This window comes from Protopterus annectens, chromosome 3.part1, assembly GCF_019279795.1.
Source record: "Protopterus annectens isolate FY-2018-M chromosome 3.part1, PAN1.0, whole genome shotgun sequence".
NCBI classification, from domain to species: Eukaryota; Metazoa; Chordata; order Ceratodontiformes; family Protopteridae; genus Protopterus; species Protopterus annectens.
Window position 1 is genome coordinate 1,511,886,871 of NC_056732.1, and position 20,598 is coordinate 1,511,907,468.

General features: G+C 39.3%; 1 protein-coding gene across 1 annotated transcript in view; it reads right to left on the minus strand.

The window, feature by feature from the left end:
• FASTK (Fas activated serine/threonine kinase) overlaps nt 1-20,084 on the minus strand; it is a 686,027-nt gene extending 665,943 nt beyond the window's left edge. Inside the window, exon 1 of the mRNA XM_044066318.1 lies at nt 19,759-20,084. The gene's annotated coding sequence lies outside the window, so the exon portion shown is untranslated. The remainder of the gene's footprint in view (nt 1-19,758) is intronic.
• Nucleotides 20,085-20,598: the final 514 nt, after the last annotated feature.

Here is a 20,598-nt window from a genome sequence, read left to right on the forward strand (position 1 = left end):
TCGGTATCCTTGTTACTGAATGTAGGCTCTCCTTCATTCTGCTTGACTGCATCTTCCCGGTTCGTACGACGTGGCCAGATGAACACGTGACCCTCTGCAAAATCTGAATGGTCACGCTGTAGTTTACGTTGTTTGATTAATTGCAGTCTATTGCTATAGGCTTCAATTTGAATGTAAAGAGCGTCTAATTTACCCATGCAGAATTCGTTGTTAAATGTCTCACTAATTTCATGGTTAATTTTGTTCGCATTAGTTATCAATTCCTGCTCAATGGGCATAAAGTGTTCTATTAATAGCTGCATATATTGCCGGCTTGTATTCAAGTTAATTTCCTGCCATTTTCTTAACAGTTCTGGCTGGCTGTCGCCATAGGTCGGCATACACAGAACCCTCATGCCCCTCGGAATGATGTTGAAATGCAATGACGCTTCAAGATGCTTGCGTTGCCAGTTATAACGTTGTATTTTATACAAGGTATTCTCTAGTTGTTTATATAACGTATTAAACAAGTCCATATTACAGTTACCTTGCTCCGTATGGGATGTTGGTACTCTCCCAAAATCCAGACTCAATAAAGGGTTCGAACCACTGTTGACAATATTAGACCACCTTTTGGCACCAGCCCTCGACTCCGGATTATAGTCTAACTCAATGTTAGAGTGAGCCATTTCGTCAGGTAAACCGGTTAGAAAATATGCAGCAAAAAAACACAGAAACCGTTCACCTGAATCTGGAACACTTGTCACGAACCAAGAAATGCAAATATAAAACACAAGTGAACCAAAACAAAATGGCTACTTCAGTTCTATTTCCACAGAAACAAAATTCAGTCCAGGATAAAGCAAACTTCTTCTTTATTCCAACAGTAAAGAACAACGAAATGAGCGCTTTCACGTATTTGTAATACGCTTCATCAGATTTCAACATACATTGAAGCAGCTCAGTTTATATAGTGTATGCCTTCCTTTAATTGATACAATTAATTTATTTATTAAAACCACCTGTCTCTATTAAGCAACGTAACTGTTTTTTAAAGTCACAATAAGACTATGCTTAATCTAGTGTACCTAATAGTCTATTCTACAGCATTATATGTAGAATTGTATAAATATAAAATGCCTGAATGTACATATGGAACATTAATCATATTCAGTTAAATAAAATACAAAACATATATATATAATAAACATCAAAATAAAATAAAATATATATAGAATAGTCTAGCTATAACATATATATTAGTAAATCTCAAAATGCTTCCCCATATATCTAGCACTTATCCAAGCCAGATGCCTCATTAGCTACCATTCCATTCAGTCCGCTGCTTTCATATTATATATAATATATAGTCAAAATATATACACATACTAATTTTCATTTATGTACAATATAAAAAGTAATAATATATCAATAAATATATAAATAAACAAAATATATATACATGTATATGTATACGCATAAATATGCATATATCTATGTACCTACATATGTAAACAAATAAAGTGCATGGTGCAGATCTTATAAACATATATTAATCCCTACTAGCATATATATATATATCAATTCATGTGGACCAATAAATATATATGATTAAATGCATAGAGAAAAAGCAGCATACAAATGAATATATATAGATACAGATATGAATAGATAGATAACTGTAGAAACAATTATCTATCGTTATTTAAAGTGCTAAGTGCAAAGTGCATGTGGACTATACCATTGTTAGTAGTCCTATACCATATATATATATATATATATATAATCAAAATAAATTAATATATAGCAATAAGTAAAAAATACATGTAAATATAGAAAACCATATATACATATAAAATATGAATAAATATGTGTATGAAACAATAAAATTATTACATCCAAAACCTATAATGTATGTGTTGACATGAGTCTGTACCAAAATATGTAAAGTATGCAAAGTATTAAATGTATGTAGTGTATTATATTTTATATGAAAATTTAGCTGAATTTGTACATTAATATTTTTCTCACTGCTTATCTTCTCTTCACCTGACTTTTCTTCACCTGACTTTTCTTCTAAGAAAGGCAAAGGCAATGCATGTCGCTTATCTTCTCTTCACCTGACTTTTCTTCTAAGAAAGGCAAAGGCAATGCATGTCAATGACATTCTTCTGGTTTTGGCTTTGACAAGTCTAACTTTTAATCCAGTAATTTCTGTTCTATAAGTATCTGCTACTGATAATTCTGCTTCTCACTAGCCTTCTGTCACCACCACCAATTATATCTTGTATGGAAATTTAGCTGAAATTAATACAGTATTTATGGTGCAAAATTAGTAAATTGTATTGTTCTTAGGACATTTGCGGTTTCTGTGAACAATTATTAGTGAGTTCTAAGGAAAAATCTGCAAACAACTGAGGCCGAGAACTCTGAACCGCGAAATTATATATATATATATATATATATATATATATATATATATATATATATATATATATATATATATCTCGTATATTTGCGTGAATGTATATATGGGAACAAACATTTATATATTCTTGATTCAGTTGTGAAATATCTTGTAATGCTCTACCAGGTTCTTATCTACTTTCATTGTATATTTTCTAAACTTGTATTTTCAACCAAAAGGGGTAATATTCTCTTATTGTATACTAACTGCTGTAAAGTCTGCTACTACTCTGTAACGTCTCTTTTGTACATTTTTCTTCTCTCTGTAAACTCATGGAGAGTTTCTCCCTAGGACTCCGCCTAAAACGGACACTTGTCCTGTTGGACTAGCCTGGCAAACAAATATTAAAAGAAATAAAAAATAAATAAATAGTTTGCCTGGAATAGGCTGGTTTAAAATTTAACAATACATATATTTTCAACACCTACTTCTAAGTTTACAAAAGCTGATATGTTTTTAACATTGTAAAGTACTTCTGATGTTTTGTTACTGAGGATCGCTTGTCTTTGATGAATAAAGGCTTGTTGCTTTGGAACACTAGCCAGGTTTCATGATTTTTTGGAAATTATTGTGATGGAAGGAACTAGATCACTAATGATAAAGTCTCTTAAACAGGGTTTTGTTTACATAGTAATTGGCAGAGCTGTCTCGTTTCCCCAAAGACAATTATACTAGAATTTTGACATTAAACTTAAGGCCATGGTCAGTACACCAAGTGCTGTTCTGACAAGTCCCTCTTGTGGGATACGAACATCCAGACGGTCAATATACCACCCCATTTACAGTCAGTCATCGACAAGCTTGTTTACTAAAAGACCTCTAACACCTGTTCTCATACAAGGGAAGTACATGCTGAAGAGGAGGGGACCAAGGACAAAGCAGTGAGTAATACACTAATGCTGTGCCTTTTAGATGGGAAGACCCCACCAACTCTAAGTGTGTGCAATCTACTGGAAAGCAGATTTGCAACCCATCGCATGACACAGGGATTTCTTCTTAAGACTATGTGCAGGGGCAGCTAGCCTAGTACTTCCCTATGAACCTACGATTAATGTGGGAAACTGTACTGAAGGCTTCAACAAGGTCCTAATACACAGCAGGATCAGAATGGCCTTTATCAACAGCATCTATAATCATTTATTAATCAAACTGTGATGCCCCTGCACTGGCCCAGTAATTTCCATTTATTAATCAAACTGTGATGCCCCTGCACTGGCCCAGTAATTAAGCAGCCTCAATCTTCACCACTAACACCAATGAGGGACGTGCACATTGGGAGGATGACAAAGTACACACACAGTAAAGTACAATTTCCCTTAAGAGCACACAGAGATCAGTGTCAGTCTGGGGCTGGTTTCTCCCTCTCTCTCCAGATCCCCAATATGATTCCCCACTGGCACAACTATAGGATTAAGATCTCAGCCGAGTGGTCAAGCCAAAACCTCCAGCACCCTCTCTGTCCAACCAGTGTTTTGTGTCCCTGCCCAAGTAGATCACTCACACACACACAGAGACCAGATTTATATACAAACACCCAAACACTCCTGGGGAAGGCTGGTACAGGTTCACTAGCTATGCCCCCTTCTGCCCAGACTACAAGGTAGTACCAGCTGCCACCAACCACTATATCAGCTACTATAAGGCCCTTACAAAGGGTGAACAATTCTACTATGTAATGTTACTATTATCCAAATGATTAAGTGTGTCCAAGACTTTAAGGCTATTTAAGAGTGGCCTATACAGTGTTACCAAATACATGCAAGTACTCTTACTCAATGACTCATTACAATGACAGAGTTCAGAATCACATAAAATACTTTAAAACAACATTGCAGGACAGTCGCATATAAATACAGAAAACATCTAAACTGATCTTGCTATCTGCCTATCTATCTCTAAGAGAGAGATATTATGACCCAAGTCTTACAGAGCAAGAAATGTGCTGAACGGATGTTTACAGGTCCAGAGACAAATGCAAAATGCACAGACTTTCCCTCTGAGATAGTTCTTAAGTTACTATCAAACATTTCTGCTGGGTTATCTCAGATTACATCTTTCCCGTCATCTCCGCCTTAGTTCCACGGCTACTAGGAACCAACAGAATTTAATAGTTGGACATGCTACACTTAAAGAAATCCCAACCTCTCCTAACCTCACGCTCCAGGGACCTAAACCTTGTCACCACAATAAACATTACATGCTGGAGGGATAGAGTCCTGTCCCAGAGACTTCTCATACTCTGGAACAAACTACCTATTGATGTCAAGCAAAGCTCCTCATTGGCCCTCTAAGAAAAATCTTCACAACTGGATGGGAAATAGAAAATTCACCCCGGGGATCACTGCTCAACAGGGGCACAGGAAAATAATTTTCTTGAGTAGCGAAAGCCAAGGAACCTTTTTGGCTAGGCTTATATAAGCCCCAGGGCAGATAGATATATTAGGTTCATAGGAAGGTACTAGGCTGTCGAAAATACTTCTCTCAGACATACAGCTGCTAGGAAGTCACAGAGCAATAGAAACCCAATAATTTTCTCTGTCTCAAGACAATAGAAAGAAACCCCTAGCACTAGACATACTGTCTCTTAGCGGAGATAAACTAATTTTAGCACATCATAAAACTCTATTTTCTTAGAGTTTGCAAGTTAACTCTGTATATCGCAGCCTTTACCATCAACACACATTTGCACAGACATGTAGTTTATACACATTTCTGCTCTTTCCCAGCAGGATGCAGTGTGGTTATTATTGAAGCTCAGTACAGAACATATAGTTTTCTTACATTCGTAGACAAGCCTATGGATCATATTAATATTTACAATGACAGAATTATTTACAAAATTCTAGCTAGCTGGGCTGGCAGCCTTCACACAGATGAAGGTAACAGGATCTACCTTTCAATGAGCCAAACTGACAAGCGTCAAGAGTTTGTAGATCAGCAATTCAACTGTTTATGAAGATGACTAAGATGCATTCCAAGATTTTACAAATGATGGTAGCAAGGCTAATGGGGCAACTGCCTTAGGGTATGGGTGAGTGGAGCAGGGTGTGCTTTTGAATTTCTTCAAGTTCTCAAACATAGATATCAGGTTGGCTTTGAATTAATCTTGAATATGGTAGACTTGTTCAGCAAAACAATAGTTCTGAGGAAGACTATCACAGTTATGATTAGGGAAGGAATGACAGTTTGGTGGTCAAATTTGAGTAAGGAGAGAACGACGTTAGCAAAGCTGCAGGCAAAAACATTTGCAAGAAGAAGGTCAAATATGTTATACCTCCAATGGGAAATTCTTCTTTTGGAGTCAGGAAGTGGAGATTGATAAAAATGAGGAACAACTGCCCATATTTATTATTTGTTTTACAAATTTTTAGTTAATGGTTGGCTAGTTAAAATCACCCAGGATCAGTACAAAGGAGTGTCGACAGTCCCAGTATTTACAGCAAACACATCAGCTAAAATACACAATAAATCTAGCTCCAAATTCTCCTTCTTTACAAAGGAGACTGACTTAAGATAATTCACTCTATAGGTTTTAGTGAGACAGGAAAAGAGCTTTCAAATTTGTAGACTTCCTCAGATAAAGTTATTACAACTAAATTTTCTATCATGTTGATACTACAAACACTGTTACAGAGGGATATGATACACTGCTGGACAGGCTAGTTCCACCCAAGTGGCCTTTCTCCTGCTCAGAATGAAGGCATCTTATGGGATGTTAGACCCATTCTTATCTGCATGTGGATGTTCATAAGTAGTGTCTGGTGTGAAGGCTGCCAGCCTAGCTAGATAGAATTCTGTCATTTGTAAATATTAATGACAACCACAGGCTTGTTGTCTTAAATGGTAAAAATAGTTTTACATGTGGAACTGGAAATAATTTAACAACAGTGCACTCTACTGACCAAGTGGAGCATGTTGTGACCCTTTGATATAAACACGGCTCCGGCCGGCCTAAATGAAGGAATTCATGCTATTGTTTTAAGGCAATACCTAATGGCCAGAATTTGCAAGCATAAATGCCCTTAATGGCTTTGCTTCCTCACCTGGTGTGAGCTTACTAAAGAATGTAGCCTGTTAGCCTGGGAACCCCAAGAAAGTGTGAAGAATGATGTAATGTGAACCAGGAATGTGATTTTAAAAACAGAGAGAATTAAGCATTTTTGTCTCTACTATCCAACTCATCAGCGCTGTCTTGATCTATATGCAAGCTCTCTTAGATTTGTGTTTTCTCTTAGAAATAGCTAGAAACTTGAAAGATTAGACTAAGTGTTTTTCTGTGATGTTCAAACTGCACTACTGAATTATTTTAAGTATTTCTCTGTGATCTCTGAACTCTTGCCTAGCACCGTGTAGTAAAAAGTATTGTCTTGTGTTTTTATTAGTTATTATTAAATATTTTAAAACCTTTCAACTGTGGCTGTTTTTGTAGAGAATTTAAGCTCTCTAGAGTACTTGCACGCCTTTGGTAAAATTGTACAAAGCCACTCCAATAGCTTTAGCCGTGGGCTATACTACCAATTGGATAATAATATTGCTCAGTAATAATTGGACACCCTTTTAAGGGCCTTTGGGTAACTGATAAACATTAGCTGGGTGGTGGCAGTGATTTCTACCGTATAGTCTGGGTAAAAGGGGGGACAGCTGGAGAACCTGTGTCAGCCTTTCCCAGGAGAGTCTATGTGGTTATATAAACTCTTCTCAGTGTGTGTGTGTGTGTGTGTGTGTGTGCGTGTGTGTGAGAGCTACTTGAGCAGGGACATGAAGCACTGGTTGGACAGAGGGTGCTGGAGGTTTTAGCTTGCCCACTAGGCTGAGATCTGGACCCTATAGCTGTGCCAGTGGGGAGTCTTACTGGGGACTTGGAGAGCAAGGGAGCGACCAACCCCGGACTGACTGATCTCTGTGTGCTCTTATGGGAAATTGCACTTTACTGTGTGTATTTCTTATCCTTTCCTCCTATATGAGACGCCCCTCACTGGTGTTAGTGGTGAGGATTGAGGCTCCTTAATTGCTGGGCCAGGGCACAGGCATCACACCTGGTAAGCCCATGTGTCCAACTGTTGGGAATATTGCCTGATGCTAAACTTATTGAACAATACTCTATTCTGCTGAAGTCCATTTTTAGGTACAGTGTCAAAATCAATTTTAAGTTTTGTTAGAAAATGGGTTTAAAGATTTGTGTGTGTGTGGTCAATATAAATCACTGTGTTGTTTCAAAAAATCACTTGCCATTTCGCCTTGTAATCGTGTGCTAGTTTCAGGTTACTGCATCTTGATTACAAATAGTTGCATATTTCGGAGACATACATACATCCCCCATTGTTTCTTTGTGAATTGTTCATCCTATCTCTCTTCGCAATCCTTTCTAATCTCCTGTGATTGACTCTGTTATCATGCAATATTTTATATGGTCTACTAATTACTTCTTTTTTTAACAGCAGCTTCTGTTCTAGAGTCTACTAGAAACTCTACCAGTGCTGGTATTTTACTTGGTTGCCACCTATTTCTTTCTATTTGCCTATACTCCAATATCAATCCTTGATGAAGGCAATCTCTAGCCTGTCTAAATTTCTCTTACCTTTCCCTCTAATTATTTGCTCCCAATACCTTGGTTCTCTTGCCAGTTTTTTCCAATAAATTCCATCCCCTTCTTGCCTTTTGTCTGTACACCTAATTTCAGTCATCCATGTCGTTAGAATCTCCTTTCTCCATTCCTGTGTTGATTTAGTTCTTATATTTATAAAACAGCAGAAAGCATTTTAATATTCTGTACGAGTACTGTTCTCCTTAAGGATCTACATTCAAAATTCCAGTCTATCCGTGTTTAAGCCTCCCTCCAATTTTGTCATAATCTCTTTCCCCTTAAAATTATAGGTTTTTGCTTGTGCTACGTATAGGAGTAGCAAATGTGTAGCTCTGAAATACCCCTTCAAATCAGGTAATCTCAGACTGCCTCGTTCTACTGGAAGAATCACCTTATCCCAACTTGACTCTTGTCGTCTTCCCCTCTCAGATAAAATCCTCCAGTTCTTTCTTAATTGCTAGCCATAATTTCTCCTCTGGTTGATAAAAGTACACCTAACCTGTTTATAAATCTAATGGGGCAAAAAAACATTTTAGCTGCTTTAATCTTGCTGTCCATATCCATAAACAGAATTTCCAATTTCTCAGTTTTTGTATTATCTTTTGTTTAGTTTCTTCCCACATATCTTTAGATGCCACACCAGAAAACATTTTAGTCCATAACCCTCTCCAAAATATTACAAAATTGCATCCATATGCAGATGATGCAATACTCAACCTCAAATAACCTGCTCTTACAAGCACTACATGGCTTTACACCCCGGCACAGCACCACTACTGCAATACTGCATTTTACCAGTACAATAAACTAACATAGAAACAATGGTCTGCTTGTGTCCACAATATTTCTTAGACATGTCAAAGACATGAGACTATCTTACACCAGCAACTGCTTGCTTGAATCTCGTCAATAGGACTTTCACAGTACTCCTTGTGGTTACCTATATGGAAGGAAACAAGCCGTTAAAAGGCAACAGATGTACTCTCCTTTCAAACAGTTACTACAGATGTCTCCTCAAGGCTCTGTCTTGGGTCCTCCACTATTTAATATATTTATTATAGTCACCTCCACTCACCAAGCTAGTTTAGTTCAGTATGCAGACAACTCAACATTAATACTTGCAGCCTCATCAATAAATAATCTCCCACCACATTACCCAAAAATCCTTCTCCTCTATAGAAACCTGGCTCAAAGAACCAAAGCTCCTACTCACAGGTTCATAGGTGTGTACTAGGCTAATGGCCCTAGAGCCTTTACAAGCCTAGCCCATAGCATTACCCTGGCATTATACCACCCAACCTTAGTTCCCATGCCGCTATCAAGTAGAGCCATTGGAGTGATCCCCGGGTGAATTTTCTATTTCCCATCCACTCATCAAGATTTCTCTTGAAGAGTGCCAGTGCGGTGCTCTGCTTGACATGTATGGGAAGTATAGCATGGGCAGTCTGTGGATGATGAATCCGTCCCTCCAGCATGTTCTGTTGATTGTGGTAATGAGGCTGTGGTCTCTGGAGCGTGTGGTGCGGAGGAATTGGGATTTCTTTAGATGTAGCATTTCTAACAGAGCTGATTCAGGCATGGCTTTGTTAAGTCAAGTAGAGATCGCCTCTAAGTAGGCGATATGAGACAGAGAATAGTTGGAGATTTTTGAGTCTGTCCATACAGGACAAGTGTTTAAGGCCTAGTATCCTCTGTGAGGTACTTTTGCTGCCTCTCCAGTTGTTGCTGGTATCTAGTGAAGTACATGCCAAATGGGGCACTGTACTCAATGATTGGCCTAATGATGGAAGAGTAGAGGGAGACAATGACCTCTTTCTTCCTGGATGCAAAACCCTTAGTAATGAGATGTGCCACAAAGAAGGACTTTCTGACCACAGTAGCAATGTGGTGGTCAAAACAGAGATTGCTGTCAAACTGTTTCCAGATCTCTTATAATGCCTTCTGTGTTCAGTGGACTACCATCGATGTGTTAATTCATGGGAACTGGATTTTTCCCAAAGGGGATGGCGACATTTTTTGGCACTGAGCTTAAGGCCATGGTTCTGACACCAGTTGTTGGTCTCAGTGAGGCCTTTCTGTAGGATGTCATCATCACTTGGGGGAATTAATAGCTCCCAACTTGCAATCGCCTGTGAACTTTGTCAGCTAGAGTCTCTTCGTGTTAGCCTGGACTTCAGAGAAGTAGATACCAAACAGGAGAGGACCCAGGATCGAACAATGTGGGACTCCACTCATGCCTGGTCAGCAGTCTGACTTGGAGTCAGCTACTTTCACACTGTGGGTTCTATCTGTGAGCCAGCTTGCAAACCACCTAGTGATACAGGGGTTGATGCCTAGCTTAGTGAGTTTTTCTATGATTCCTGAGTGGGGAATGGTATCAAAGGCCTTGGCCTGATCAAGGTAGGCTGTATGAACCACCTTGCCTTCATCCACAGCTCTGGTGACTTGACTCAAAGAAGTTGACCACGTTGAGCAGGCATAATCTACCATTCACAAAAACCAAACTGTGTGGGATCCAGAGTTTGGAGATTCCCTACATCCTTATTTATTAGGTCCATGATGATGCGTTCCACAGCTTTGCATATCAGACTACTCAGGCTAATGTTGCGATAGTTCCCAGGGTCTGTAGTCGCTCCTCCTCTGTGGAGAAGGATGACTGTGTGCCATTCGGTAGGCTGCGATTGAACAGGGCACACTGATGAGGTGCCAGTTCACTCTGTAGTTCATGCAGAACACAGCCAGGGATATTGTCAGGTCCCATAGAAGCTGTATTCTTGGCCTTGGACAGTGCTGTTTTAACGTGTGCAGCAGTAATACTGGGTGCCTGGCAAACTACTGGTATCGTGATTGGTCCTTTGGAATGCAGTAAAGCTGGCACTAAATCTATCGGCCAGTATATTGGTAAGATCTGTTGGCTCGGTATAGGAGGTACCACTGTGCAGTAGCTCAGAGCAAATCTGGATATTGTCATGGAGATTCTTTACATAACTATAAAAAGGCCTTGTGGCTGTCTTTACTATCTGCTGCAATTCTGTTTTCATAGCTAGCTTTACAGGATTTGATTAGGGATCTTAACTTTTTGTTGAGGCTGATAAGGGAGTTTTTCCAGTTTTGGGACTTCACCTTATTCCACATCAGCTTCCTCCTTCTGTTGTAGAGTTTGTTTATGGCAGGAGACCACCAGATTGGCTTCCTTTTTTGGAGGAGAGCATCTTGGTTCTATTGGGTATGGCGAGACACATGCATTTGTGTACATGTCGTACAGTGCATTGATGTATGACTCGGTGGTCATACAACTATTCTCCATTTGCATGGGTGACGTGAAGTTAGCCACCTCTGTTTTTAGGAGCCCAAAGTTAGCTTTGGAGAAGTTTTTCATGGTGGTTACCTTTGCGGGGGGGGGGTGGATTTCCAAGGTGATTAGCTTGTGGTCGGCTCTAACCAGGGAGGCGTTGACTACTGGTGTAGAGCAACGGTCATCCATGTTAGTAATGACCAGGTCAAGGATGTTGCTACCTCTAGTGGGGGGGGGGGGTAAGACAGAGCTGGTCCAGGGCATTGGAATTAATGAATTCCAGGAAACGATGGGCAAGTGTACTGGTACACGAGTAGTTTTCCCAGTTAATGGAGGAGTAGTTGAAGTCTCCCAGTATGAGAGTGTTAGGTTGAACTCTAATATTCTCCAGGGTGCTTAGGAACGTGGAGTGTGAGTCTTGGGACATGGTTGGGGACCTATAGCAGGCTACGACCTGAATAGCTGTCTTACTCAATGTTATCTGAAGTATCTCAGATGTGTCATGTTGGGCTACCAGTCTGGAGGTGTGGGCATCCTTTATGAATATGGAAACACCACCACCTTTGGAGCTTCGGTCCAAGTTCTGGGGCCGAAAGGTGTGGAATGAGTTATAGCCTGGTAGTGCAGGGGTGCTTTCTGCTGCCCTGAACCAGGTCTCTGTTACAGCACAAATGTTGATGTTCTCCATTTTAGCGAGTGCATTTTGAGAGTTCGACTTCTAGCATTCAGCAGCATGACCCTAAGATTGCATTTGTTTGTAGCAGTTACAGTGATAATTTGGTCTTTGGAACACTGCCTAAAAAAGGCACTATGGGGGTGACAAGAGCCTTGGCCAGTATCCAAAAGCCCAGGGATGACAGATACAGGTCATCTCTAGCAAAGCATCGATGTCTGTCAATCATGTCATCCCAAGCAGACAGATACTGGATCCCCTTAGAATGACACCAGAAACTTAGCAATTGTTGAAATCAATCATTTTATGCTTGTACTGTGGTATTCTGGGTGATGGTAGGATGCTGCTCAGAGCTAGGGTCACACCCACCCGGGCTACATAATCCAAGAGCTCCACCATGTGTCTTTATGTAGTCCAGGAAGGTACATCTCAGGTTATTCATACCCACATGTACAATGACAGAGTCACATTTGTACCTGTTAAGGGACCTGAGTGCATGCGTTATGTGGTGGATCCTGGCGCCTGACAGGCAGCTGACTGTTACTTTTTCCTTATTCAACCTAGTAAGTGGGACACCAGTGTGCCTCACTATTGAGTCACCTATGACTAGTCTATTGGGCATGCTGTTTTGCCTTAGGGGATTTGGTTGAGTGGCACACTGTTTAGGAGAGTTATGTGTCTCGTGATTGCTGCTGTGTTGTAGTGGTCGAGTGCGTTTCTGCCTTGGAGGTCTCTGCTGCTTGGGTAGATTTTTATTGAGAGCCTCCGCGAAGGTGGGTGTGTGGTTTGCGTTTTTATGAGAAGGCAGTGCTGGTGTGTGTTCTGGAGGGTTACGTGTTCCATGTGGTGTGATGCAAGTGTTGACCTTCTCCTCTTGACCAGCTATTCCGGTCTTGGCTGGAGAGTGCGTGGCTTCCAATCTGGATATACAAGTGCATCTCTCGCAAATCTGAGTGTTGGGAGGTAAGAGAAGAGGGTTGTCTATGCACATGAGGCAGTTGCTAAATTGCCTCAGGATGCCCAAATTCACCAGGTTAATAGGAGAAAGCACAGAGAACTGACCTTTAGACATGCCTGGAGGGGTGGGCATTAATGATAAGTACTGGAGCCGTTTCCTTGTAGAAAGTTTAGTGCTGGTAGCACTTTTGTGTGATACGGCATCTGCAACAAGAAGTCTGGTAAAGTGCTAGACTAATAAGCTTGTAAAAGTGCAGGAGAGGAAATAACTAAGGGAAAAACTGAAGAGTAGACTTTGGCACCGCTCAGAAGCTTACAAACAGTCCTGGATACAGCAAATCTGCATCTGGACTAGACTAGTTACAGGAAAGGCAGGAAGCAAGCTTAGAATTTTTTTTTTTTTTTAAACTACCACGTTAATGCATTTTACCTCAGAAAAGTTGCCAAAATCAAAAGCAATCTTTAGTCATAAAGTCAGCAAATAATACTGTCATGGAGACTGTAACTCACAGTAAACTTCTAGGCATTATAATAGATGACAATCTCAAATATGACCAACGTATGCTGCACACCATTTAATCTACACACCAGAAACTAGGGTCCCTTTATAAAAAAAATCAATGGATTCCTTACAGAGACTGCAAGAAAAACTCTAGCTACCACCTTCTTACTGCCAGCTCTCTTATACTCTGCTCCTATCCTAACAAAAAAACAATACTAAAAAAAATATAAATAAATAAATTAAAAAAAATAAATAATAAAAAAAAGCTTGCCCCCTGCTACAATAAAATAGCTAAATTTGCCACCAATCTCTCTCACAGGACCCACCATTGTCATAGCTTAAAGCAATTAAACTAGCTTGAACTACACAACTAACAACAGCGCACAAACTTATTCATCATCCAGAAAAATACCCTGCACTACAAAACATACTACTCCCTACTGTCCAGCAAGGGACCTCCGCTCTAGTAACAAATTCCTATTGCTTACAATTACAAGTCAAATAATGTTGCAGGAGACTCGCTCTATCAATACATTGCTAAACTCTGGAATAGTATCCCCACACAAATAAAACTCTGATGAACTCAACAGTTTTAAACCACTGTTTGAATAACATCCTAACCAATCCTGGTCCTGCATATGCTCATCACAAGTTTAAGAGTTGTGTTCAATGTACGATGCTCTCCGAATACTCTCCACCTCCCACTGAAATGACAAAATTTTTATACATAACTGCTGCCAGTACAATCTACCAAGCTGCACGTGGGCTCTCTCTTTAGTAACTTCCACCTTTGTAAAATCTTAGAATGTATAACTTTAACTACTGTTTATGTATAAAATGTAAACAGAAATGTAACTAATCTGTCTTTAACTGGAACTTAGTATAATGCAATGCAAGTAAATGGAGCTTTTCTCCCTGGGCCTCTGCTGATAAAGGTATTACTCGGTCTGACTTTTCTGGTAAATAAAGACTTCATTTTATCATCATGTCCCCATAAATATGGATATTGCTGTACTAATTTGTGCGTGGGTACATAATTTACAGTTATTGCCTTTGTTTTAACTTCATTAATTTTGTACCCTGAAAAGATGTGAAACTGTCTCAAAATGTCCCACAACACTGAAATGTCATTTTCTGGTTTTATCGGGTTTAAAGTAATATAACCTGCAAATATAGCTAGTTTTTCTTGACTACCATTCCAATAATATCCTTGAATTTCTGAGTCCCTTATTTTTTTTGCCAATAGTTCTAAGGATAATGTAAATAAAGGGGAAAGAGGTCACCCATGCCTGGCTCCTCTGCTCAACAGAAATTATCAGAGAGGAACCTACCCACTTAAATTTTCAACTCTGATACCTCATATATCCACCTGATCAAAATTATAAATTTAAGAAGGAATGCAAATGCTTCCATTGTCCTGTTCATAAACTCCCAGCTTACTCTGTAAAATGCTTTCTCAAGACCTACCAACAACAGTGGTATTTTCTTACATTATGCTTCCGTCTAGATCAATAATGTGTTAATGTTGTCAAACTGTCCTCTCCACAAAAATCACACTGATCCATATCTATCAATTTTGGCACCATCTTTGCCATTCTTGTAGCCATTACAGACATGCTAGATCTAATGGGTCTTTACCTTCTTTAGGTATTACAGCAACCACCACTTTTTCAGGATGTTGGTTCTTCTCCACCTAAAATACTGTTAAACAGACGTGTATCAGTTTTTTTCCCTCCTAGCTTCCAAACTTCCACAGGAATACCACCCATTCCTGGGCATTTTCCTGTGGACTGGTTATACATCGCCATTTTATCTCATCTCCTCCTATCCTAACTGTTAGTAATCGAGCCTTATTTACATCTACCCTTGGCAAATTTAATTCTTCCATAAACATTTCCATTTGTATCTTTTCCTGAGGTCCATATTTCTCTGCTTTATGCATACCTTCATAAAGTTTTTGAAATATTTCTAACACCTCTATAGGCTCTCTCATTATCTTTCTTGCTGTAGGCTCCCTAAGCTTGGTGACAACCCTTTCTACTTTCTGTCACCAGAGTTATTGTGCTAAAAGCATTTGTGCTCTGGAGTTATTAAAAAACAGCTGCTCAACAGCAATCATTCTAAACTCCTACATATTATCGAGGTAATCCTGTATTTTCTGTTTAGCATTCTGCAATTGCTTCTCTTATTGTTCTAAGATTCCCCCTATTCTGCAATACTTTGCTACTTTTTAACCATCTCTTTATTTTCCACTCTTTTTTAAATGCCACTTTAATTTTATCCCACTCCCTATATTTTCAGAAAAAAAATCTCTCTAATAACTCCTACATAATTTCCACTACCCATTCCTTAAATTCCTCTCTTTTAAACAGATAGGTGGGAAAGCGCCAGCATCATCTCATTTTTATTTTAGTTATTACTGCTGCATGATCTGAAATAGTTACTGGATGCATATCAAAACTTATAATTAAATGCACATTCCTGTGAAATACAAGTTCTTTCTAGTCTAGACCAGTTTTTGTAACTTGGGGAATAACACACAAATGCACTCCCAACTCCTGCTACTGAATTTACATCTTCCATGCCAAATATTTTCATATATGTTTTCAAACATCTATCCTCCTTTGTTACATTTAACCTTCTCCCTCCCCCAAGATACATCTTCACTGCTACAAATGAAATTCCAGTCCCCACCTATAAGTAATATTCCTTGCTGAAAGCTGATTATTGCTCCCAGAATTTTCTTAAGCTCCATTACAGCGATTTTAAGTGGAATATAAATACATGCCAGTGGACATGTAATTCAATTTCAGCAAAAGAGACAAAGGTAATTAGATTTCTACTAAAGTCTGTTGAAGATGGAGTGCCAAAATGAATGCCCAATATGTATGCTTTTATTTATTTTACATTTGTTGACCGGGCTAGTCTAACTGGATATATGTCCATTTTCAGTAGAGGCCCGGGGAGAAAAGCTCCAAGCATTAGCAGTGACAAAGATTACAATATACAGTAATAATCAAAATAAATTACAGGACATTGTTACATTGAGGTTGAGATAAGTTATAGAGATTCCTTAGTAGGTTAAAACTAAGATCAAATACTGAGAGCAATCAAAAAAGAAAAAAAAATATTGAATTGTCAAAATTTCTACATAGAACAGTGGAGTATAGAAGTGTAAGGAGAGCAAAAAAGGGGAAAGAGATAACAGTCAGGGTTAGAGCAGGGACAAAGCCAGTGAGTTTTAAAGATATCCTGTAAGATGCTTTTTAAAGAGATGAGTGGAAGCAAGAGATGAAAGTTCACTAGGAAGCTGGTTCCAGCTTTTTCCTACTGTGCTGGCGAAAAGTGAGTCCCCAGGTTTGTTGTTAGATTTAATAGTGGAGACTAGAATCTTGTTAGCTCAGTGTAGAGTTGCAAGATTTTTGTAGGGGGTAATCAGATTAGTAAGGATTGGGGTATCATTATTAGGGTGATAAAGGATCTTTTGGGTGATAAGTTGTTGACAAAATAGTAGGTTCTGCAGTTCTAGCCATCCCAGTTGTTTGAGGTTGTGACAGTGAGGAGTTCTGAAAGGGGTGCCAGTGGCAAATCTGGCCATGTTATTATAACTGGTAGAAAGTTTGATGAGGTATGCTTTTGCACTATTTATGATAGTTTAGAGGATTTGAAGAGGTGGTGTACAAAGCTTATTCTGCAATGCATTTAAGGAAAACTTAAAATGAAAGTGCCAATACGATTAACACCATCTGCATTATATAACACACTATTAAAAGCCAATAATTTCCTGCAATTTCTTTAAAATATTTCTGTATTTTTTTTTACAAAAGTTTTTCCCATAATTTTCTACTGGCCCTGCTGATGGCCAAAAAGATGCAGAGTTTGCTTATAGTACTGCCTAAGCACCTAAATGATTACACATTAGGGAAAACATCTAAGGGGACATTATCATTTTATGGAGCGATGCTTACCAAAAGGTTGAGTTGTAGAAATGAGAAACTAAGCATGTTCCACCAATGGATTGCTATTGACAGTCACATAATAGGTTACTTGGACGACTTATTTAAAAGCACAAGCAAGCAGTTCTTGGCACTACAGTAGACAGCGAGGCTGATGTGTTAGTCACTAGGGATCCTAGGACACCGGCTACAGTTATAGCAGCAAAACAGCTAATGCCAGGGCAGCTCTGAAGGCTGACATTACTGCAAAATTATGTATACAGGTTTGGCACAATTAATGTATGAAGAAGTTATTAGTGAAAAAGACTGTGCACATGAAAAAACACTGTGGGATTCTAGTATCAAAAAGACGTGAAAGAAGTTGAGTGTGGAGCACTTTCCAAGCTGAATATAATAAGATTTCAATCCGGCAAGCAGTTATCAGTACAGACAGGGGCAGATGTATATTGATGCAGTGGCAGTGAACTGCTTTTTTTTTTGGGGGGGGGGGTTAAAGAACAATGTTATGCAGCTTAACAGCTACACAAGGTCAGCAGTAGTATCCCCATGCGGAAACACTGGTGATGGAACTCAGTCTCATAGTAGTAGTCATAGAATTATCCAGAAAGCATCACAGGAATTACTTGATACATTTCAGAACAAATAAAGGAACAGCAGGAGATCCAAGAAGGGGAATAGGGACATTTGTTTTCTAGAAAGGAATAGTACAAGTCACCATTTTGTAATTCTAACCAAAACTGGAAGCCATCAACTTAGACAGATATGAAACGTTCCTTTCACAAAATATACTCTTCACATATGCAGTTGTAAAGCATCCTTATTAAAGCATCCTTGGAAGACAGACTAGACAATAGCGATCTGGATCCAAAGCAAAAGCAACATTTACAGTCTCATTTTCTTTAATGGTATCTGATTTATGGCAGATCAAGAAAAGAGGAACAGAATCATACAGCTGGTTACACAGTGTTAGATCAAATAATTGCATACATGGTTACTATTGAAAGGTTCAGACTTGGCAAACAAGGTTGTGCAGTGGTTGGGAAACTCAGGCATGAGGTTGCATCAGCTCTGAGAGAAACTGAGGTGGCAGAAAGAGTGATGGAGAGCAGATGTAACCGTTTTGTATCTACATATGACTTACTTTGAACAGCGATGACCAATAATGAATGCTGCAGTAGCCTTGAGTTTTGTTGGATTGAATAGAGGCACTGCAGAGGATTACATGGAGAAAGCCAAAAAGTATATACGTCACACCAAAACACAGGAAGGAGGCTAAATAGGTTTAAGAAAAGTAAAATGACACGCACAGTAGGGCAAGTAGCATGACACCAAAGTACTAAAACTAAGACCCCGACTATACAACAGGGATAGGGTGTACCTGTTAAAATACATTATGGATATTTTTTCAGCCAGGTAAACTCATTAAGACACAATGACATTTTTCAGAAATGGCCAGGTACTCTGACTGGCCAGAGATACACTTTCCAACTATAAACTATGGCAGTCAAATCCAAAGACTACAGGCCAGCCTGAAGGCAGAACTAGTTAGGGACTCATCAAAGATATGCTTGCAAAGCACGGAATTTCTTCTCCTGCCTCCAACCTAAAATTAGCAGTCGTTAGGGTGACAAAGGGAAAAGAAGAGTTTTACCCAAAGTGACTCCACCAGAGAAAAAGACAAGATATGTTACCTGATCCTTCTTTGCTGGACAGCAAAGCAAAAAGTAAAGTTTGGTCATACGGAGCAGATATCTATTAACAGTGTTCACATGGAAAATAATGAAAAAGGTGTAATGATTGATAAGTGAAGGCATACATTGAGATACATTTCCAGCCTTACTTAGCGCTCCTCTCCAAAAAATAATGTACTACTATGGTTTAGTAAGCTAAGTGTTGTCATCACTTCCGTTCAACTTTATGTCTGCTATAATAAACAAGACACAATAAAATGTGGAAACAATGCATGGACCGAAAGCAACATGCATGGCTAGACAATTAAATTAGTGAGCAAATAAGTGATCTCTCATTTTCTACCTTTCTTGCTACTTACGATCAAAACACCCAACCAGTGTTACCCTTACCGTAGACCCGCCCCAAATGATTTCACATACCAAATTCATTAGTGTCTCATATGACAGCTCCAGTGGTCGTTTGCTTGTAGTACAAGCCTTATTACAAATAAACGCACTCACTTTCTCGTGTTTTTATACTTCCAACTTAGTATGTTCTAAAATTAGACACGCATAACGGCTATTACTTTTCCTAATACATTCATCCCGTATACCATATACTTAAATATAATATGCTTCAACCATCCCATAAGACTACACCAAATATTCACCTACATGATTCCAAGACGTATCTTCGCCACAGCCTCTATATCTCACTGCATCCAGACTCACACTTCCACCGTCCCAACAGGATCACTCCGGCACTGTTGTTTCTCGGCCACCGCCCCAGGACAAGAGCGAAAAAAAGCAATTTTCATCCAGCCTTCTCCTGTACCCAAGCTTTCCCCACCCCCTATAAGCACCTGACTTGGCTAAATACGCCGGCACCGATGGAGCACAGCACCCCCTATACCAAAGATAAAAACTGACCCCGTTGCCACCACTGCCATAATACCACACTCCACCATCTTCCCGGCACCCACCACGGTAAGCGGCCTGCGGCCACTCAGAAAGCAGAACGCGCAGCGGCGAAGGCGTGGTCCACAAACGAGGCGGAAGCTTATTTCTAATGACAAAACTCCAGTTCAGGTAAAGAAAACAGTATCTGATGGATATAGCTACTAGTTGTATGTGTCCAGACAAGCTGTAAATATGGACGCGATAAATCTGCAGATGGTACTGAAACGTACTCAAAAACTGCATTACTAGTAGCAGTACAATTACGTAACATGCTCGAGAAAGCTTTGCTGAGCGTTCCCTAGTCGCTTTCTGAGAGCTGTTTTAATATAAACAACACCTTATCTTGGGAAGGGATACTTGCATAATTTCTGGGAGCACGTCCTCTATTTTCTCTATTCATGTGTGATCACGAAAGCAAGGGTGTAGCCCGGTATACTCTTTGTACTCTACAGAGTGCATTTTTTTCTGAGCACCAGTAGAAACATCGGGGTCTTATCAGGCTATATTATGTCTATAACAATCTAAATTAATACCTCAGGAAATATATATATAGCT